The 6,264-nt window shown below is 40.1% G+C and overlaps 1 non-coding gene across 1 annotated transcript; it reads right to left on the reverse strand.

Moving 5' to 3' along the window:
• Nucleotides 1-1,703: 1,703 nt before the first annotated feature.
• On the reverse strand, nt 1,704-1,810 carry LOC141616328 (small nucleolar RNA R71). The gene has a single exon (XR_012530683.1). It is a non-coding gene; the product is annotated as a small nucleolar RNA R71 (small nucleolar RNA).
• Between the last annotated feature and the right edge of the window lie 4,454 nt (nt 1,811-6,264).

Raw genomic sequence — 6,264 nt, forward strand, 5'->3', positions numbered from 1 at the left:
AACCTCTCAATCAAGCATCAAGTACTTTTTTTATCTTTGCTTTATTATTGGAATCATTAGTAGATTATTTGGGTTATTATTGGGAGATTGACAACCTCTCAATCAAGCATCAAGTACTTCTTTTATCTTTGCTTTATTATTGGAATCATTAGTAGGTATAATTCTCTTAATCCCTTTTTAATTATTTTTAATTACTTTCATTTGTTCATCATGTTTCATTTTGTTGGTATGATTGACAACCTTGCTAGCATGATCAACATGATAATGAGTGAGTTGTCTCTTAGCTAGGGTTAATGGATGATTAGGGGAAACCAACATGGGGAATGATTCATGCTTAAATTAATATGCTTTCATGTTTTATTTGCTTGCTTGTTTTGATCTCAACTCATGCACATGTTATGTTCTATGAAATGCGAGCCTATGAATCCTTGCATTTTTTTACCCATCACCTATCTTTTCAATGAGACTTGTAAGACATAAACCAACTCGAGTCTCATTAGACTATGCATGTTGTTGAGTAGGGAAGACTAAGTCGACTTGTAGGTGTTGTACAATCTAATCGATTCGGCTCCGGGACCCAAACTTTCCTAGGATTGTAAGATATAACCCAACTCAATCCATCACAACAATAATTGCTTGCTTATAATTTGAGAACATGTTTGTATGATCAATTCCCATGATTCCCCTATGATCCCATGATACCCTAGTGCTTTTTATCAATTGTTTACAACCCTTTTAATTCATCTTGCTTGTTTATTTGCATTGCTATTTAGTTAGTGACCTTCTACATCAACCCAAATTGTGACACCCCTAAGACACCACTAGTTTCAATAGAAATCTCATCTCAATTCCCGTCCCTTGGGATCCGACCTTTACTTGCCTCTTTACTAATTGTAGAGTTGTTTGTGAAGCTATAAATTGTGTTTTGATTCAGACGTGACCCAACGACCACATCTATTTAATTGTGAACACGAAACGGACCGATCAAAAATGGCGCCGTTGCCGGGGACGGTGTTAGCTTGATTTAGATTTTCTTATATTGTTATTAGTTGTGTCTTTCTTTGCCTTGGGGAAATAAAACTCCTCAAGGTTTGTTCTAATTGTTTTCAAGTTGTTTGATATTTTGCATGTCTAGAAGATCACAAGGTGACTTGTTTCCTTTTGATCGTGAAATTGAAAGAACTTTGACAACCAATAGGAGACTTGCTAGGAGGAATTTGAGAGGTATTAGTAAGGTTGTAGATATTCAACCAACTATTGAGTTCATCAACCCTTTTGCAAGAGAAGGTGAGGAGGACCCATTACAAAATACCACCCAAAATCAACCTACAATGCCTAAGTTTTCATCACATTCTGTACCCACCGAGGAGAACCTACCCAATGGTACTCCCACACCACAACATCTAACCGGAAATTTTATTGCCAAATCCGCCTTTATCCAGTTAGTCGAAAGAAGCCAATTTGGGGGGATGCCTAGTGAAGACCATCATTCTCATATGGAAACCTTTTGTGACTATTGTGATGCGATCTCTCAAACCGGTGTAACTCAAGACCAAATTCGATGGGTATAATTTCCTTTTTCTCTAATTGGCACCGCGAAACAATGGTTGAAGGGCCTTGATAAGGCCACTCTCGGAATTGATTGTTGGAAGAAGTTGGCTCTAGCTTTCTACAAAAAATTCTACCCACCGGAAAAGACTAACATGCTAAGAGCTCAAATTACGGGTTTTAAGCAAAGGGATGAAGAATCTTTGTATGAAGCTTGGGAGCGGTTCAAGGGAATTTGTCGCTCATGTCCTCACCATGGACTTAGCGAATGGTTCTTGGTACAACAATTTTGGAATGGTTTATATGAAGATTCAAGGAACATTCTCAATATGGGATCAAATGGAATGTTCACCGAAGTTGATGACAATCAAACATGGAACAAAATTGAGGAAATGGCGGTCCATAACTCACAATATAGTAGACCTCGTAAGGCTACTAGAGGAGGAAAGCATGAAGTGGACTCCGTTACTCAATTGGGTGCTCAACTTAGTACTCACATTGACACAATCAATTTGAAGTTTGAAAAAGCTATGGCTAGACTTGAAGAAGTCTCAAAATCACCAAAGCATCATGTTAATGCCATGACGGCATCTTCATCAATCCCAAGTGGGATATGTGAGAATTGTGGAACTTTGGGACATGACCAAAGTGAATGTAGAGGAACAAATGAACAAGTGAATGCTTTCCAAGCATACAAGAATGGTACCCCTTATTCCAACTATTACAATGAAAACACCAAATTCCATCCAAATCTCTCATACAAAAGCCAAAATGTTCAAAACCCTCAAACAACATACACCCCACCTCCCATGAGAAACCAAAATCAAAGACCCTTTTACAATCAAAACCAAGGTTACCAAAATCAAAATCCATACAATCACCAAAATGACCAAGGTTTTGATGTCCAAAAAGCGGTCCTCCAAATGCAAAAGAATCAACAAGAATTTTTCACTCAAATGCAAAAAGATAGTCAAGCAAAAGAAACCACCATCAACAACATCCTAGCTCACACCAAGATGTTGGAAACCCAATTGACTCAACTAGCATCTTCAAGCTCAAAAAGACAAAAGGGGCAATTACCACCTCAAAGTAATCCCCCAAGACATGAAACGGTTAGTGCCATTCACTTGAGAAGTGGTACAAGGTATGAAGCACCGAAGAAGCAAGTTGAGGATGAAGTTGTGGAAGCTAGTGATAAGGAAGAAATTGTGCAAAACTCCAAAGATGGAGAATCATCAAAAGAAGAAAGTTCAAAGAAAAATGAAGACAAGGTCAAGGAGAAGGAGCCCATTGTGATTAGACTTCCTTTTCCAAGTCGTCAAGCCAAGCCCAAATTTGATGACCAACTTGGAAAGTTTATGGAAATTGTGAAGAATTTGGAAGTCTCGATTCCTTTCACGGAATTAATCAATCACGTGCCGGCCTATGCGAAATACATGAAAGACATCCTCACAAATAAGAAGTCGGTCCGGAAGCTTGAGACTATCGCCTTCACTAAGGTGAGTAGTGCAATACTTCAAGGGAGTTCACCTCCAAAACTAAAGGATCCGGGAAGCTTCTCAATACCGTGTACCATTGGCGACACAACGATCAACAAAGCCTTATGTGATCTAGGGGCTAGTGTGAGTGTTATGCCGTACTCGGTGAGTAAAAGGTTGGGGATGGGAGAGCTTAAATGCACCAATATCACACTCCAAATGGCCGATAGATCGACGAAGACACCATTAGGGATATGGGAAGATGTCCCCGTACAAATTGGGAAGTTTTTCATCCCGGTGGACTTTGTCATTGTTGATATGGAGGAAGATTCCAACATTCCAATCATTCTAGGAAGACCTTTCCTACACACCGCGGGTGTGGTGATTGATGTGAAACATGGTGAACTCACTCTAGAAGTGGGAGATGAAAGCATAACCTTTAATCTTGACAAGCCTATGAGAGCTCCTCGTTTGCATAAACTGTGTTTCATGATTGATCATTATAGCCGAAAGGATGAAAGGAAGAAGTCGGAACTCCAATGGAAGAAGAAAATTGAAGATGCTCCATTCAAAGAGCAAGTGAATTGTGACAAGGAGAGCTTGCAAAGCTCATCAAAATCAAGCAAAGAAGAAGAGGATGGCCTCATTGGCCAAGAGAAGAATTCGGGAGAGTTGTCTCCATCAAATCAAGATATTTTCAATGATCAACTTAATGAAGTTTGTGGTCTTTGGGACGACGAATTTGAAGGGATTTTTAATCCCTACATTGGTAATGCCATCGATCAAGACCGACAACAAGGGCCAAGGTCTATTGAAGAGCTTTACAATGATAATGAACAAGCTTTTGATTATTTCTTCAAGGTGTTGAGCAACATCAACAACACCTTGAACATGCCCCCTTGACATCTCATCAAGAATGAGAGTTTGGTGGGGTCCTCCCTAAACCACCGTTTGTAAATATTTCTAACTCCCTAATTCGCATTTCAATTCTTGTATTGCATTTTTGTCATCTTTGGATTTTTATTTACTTTGATCAAGATAATTGTCATGTTGAGAGAAGCGAGGGAAGGACTAATGATCTCAATTGATGTGTAGTGCTTTAGCTTAGTGTGGGGATGGCAATTGCCTAGGCTATCCATGCCTTAGTAGTGCCCCCACAATGAAGAACACATGATATGAAGAAGAATGGAAGAATGACAAGGGATACGCGTTGTACACGGATGGAACTGAATCCGGGTACAAAAGGGTCGAATCCGAGCGGATTCAGGAGAATCCGCCCGTTTTCAGGCAATCCGCACGTGTTGGGTAGAAGACGCACGTCCCTCTGAGCTGAACTTTTGAAATATTTTTGACTGAAAGAAAATCCGGGCGTCCTGAATCAAAATCCGCCCGTCTCGAGCAGAAACCGCACGGATTGCCCCTGCAGTTCGAATTTTTCGGCCTTTATAAAACTCCTCCCACCTTCATTCATTCATTCATTCATTCATTCATAACACTACTCAAAAACATCAAAACCCTCATCCTCCCCATCACAAAAACAAAATCCCTCAACTACATTCACCAAAATCAAATCAAAACATCCTTTCAACAACAAATCAATCACTCCTTTTTCAATAAAAATCAGAACCAAGCACAAAATCTTCAACCTTTGAGTCGATTTTCGAATTCATAAAGGCAAAGCCTTTCACCTTTAAATCGATTTGGGTACACTACAAATTGAAGATTTTTCATTCTTTTCTTGGTTAATTCATCAATGGCAAGGACTAAGGGAGCAACAAAGGCAAAGGCACCAAAGGCAAAGACACTTTCATCAAGGCAAAAGGCTCTTCAAGCAAAGAAAGCATTGGCTATGGTGGTAGCAACCCCAAATTTGGAAGTGCAACAACAACAACAACCTTCTATGGGAGCAACAACATCTACTACTCCGGAAATTGATCAACTTTTGCATTATCCGGAGGTAACTTTTATTTCCAAAACCCATAGAGATACTTTTGCCAAGTTTGCTAGGAAATCATTTCAATCCACCAAGTTTATTTGTGAAGATACCTTAGATAAGTTGGGTGTCCTTGAGCAAACTAGAGCCTTCTTTAAAGCAATGGGGTTGAAGAAATTGTTTGAATCAAAAGAATTGACATACCCCTCCCTTACCTTGGAGTTTTTTAGTTCTTTGAAAGTCAACAAAGTTGAGACTAGGGAGAACCTCGAGTTTCGTCTAGCTAATGTTAGTAGATGCATTTCCTTTAGGGAATTGGGTGAAATTTTGGGTCTTAGTGATGAACCGAGTTATTTTAAGAATTATGGAAAGTATGACCCCGACCCTCTTTGGGAGGCAATTTCCGGAAGGAAATTTGAGGACTTTCATGCGAGTCGTGCTCTTTTAGTCCACCATCCGGGCATAAGAGTATGGCACAAGGTCATAGGAAACACCATTATTGCAAGGAAAGATACCAACCATTTCACCAAACTTGACTTTATTCTTCTTGAGTCGGCTTTGAACATTGGAAGAGTACACACCAAGCCTTTCAACTCTTTGAGGCTTTTGGTAGATAGATGGCTCAACATTGATTGTGGGAAGAAAGGCACTACCGTTATTGTGAATGGCGGCCTAGTCACTATTCTAGCTAAATACTTTGATCCTAACTTCAACAAAGATAACAAGTATGAAGCGAAGGAGGGTGGTCATCTTGTTGATATGCATACTATGATACACAAGTACAAGTGGGTTGCCCATAACCCTCTTGACACCAAGTATGGATGGCTCACTAGTGAGGCTAGATCGTTTACTTTGCCTTCAAAGAGTTGTCGTCTAAGCGTCCACCAGACCAATTATCTACTTCCCCTTTCAAAAGAGGCCGAGTATATTATCCGACAACAAAAGGGTGAACTTGAAATAACCTCCTCTTCCATTGTCACACCACCCTACCCTTTCGAGTACCAAGAGTTCAAGCCGGAAGGTGTTGAAGCAAGAAATGATTATTTGACTCTTCTCATGCAAGCAATGCACAAGCAAGCCTTTGAAGATCGGAAAAATGCTTACTTGGCTCAATATCCACCCCTCCTACACTTAGCTAGGCAAGGACTACTTGATCCATCATGTCCTTTGCCTAGTTGGGCGGATAGAGAAGTCCTATTTCCGAGTGCATCTAGGGTCGTTTCGGGTGACAATGAGGTTGTCGGTAATGAAGAAGTTGATGATAACATTGATGAGGAAGGAAGTGAAGAAGGAGAAGAGGATGGT

This window comes from Silene latifolia, chromosome 11 (assembly GCF_048544455.1).
Source record: "Silene latifolia isolate original U9 population chromosome 11, ASM4854445v1, whole genome shotgun sequence".
Lineage (NCBI taxonomy): Eukaryota > Viridiplantae > Streptophyta > Magnoliopsida > Caryophyllales > Caryophyllaceae > Silene > Silene latifolia.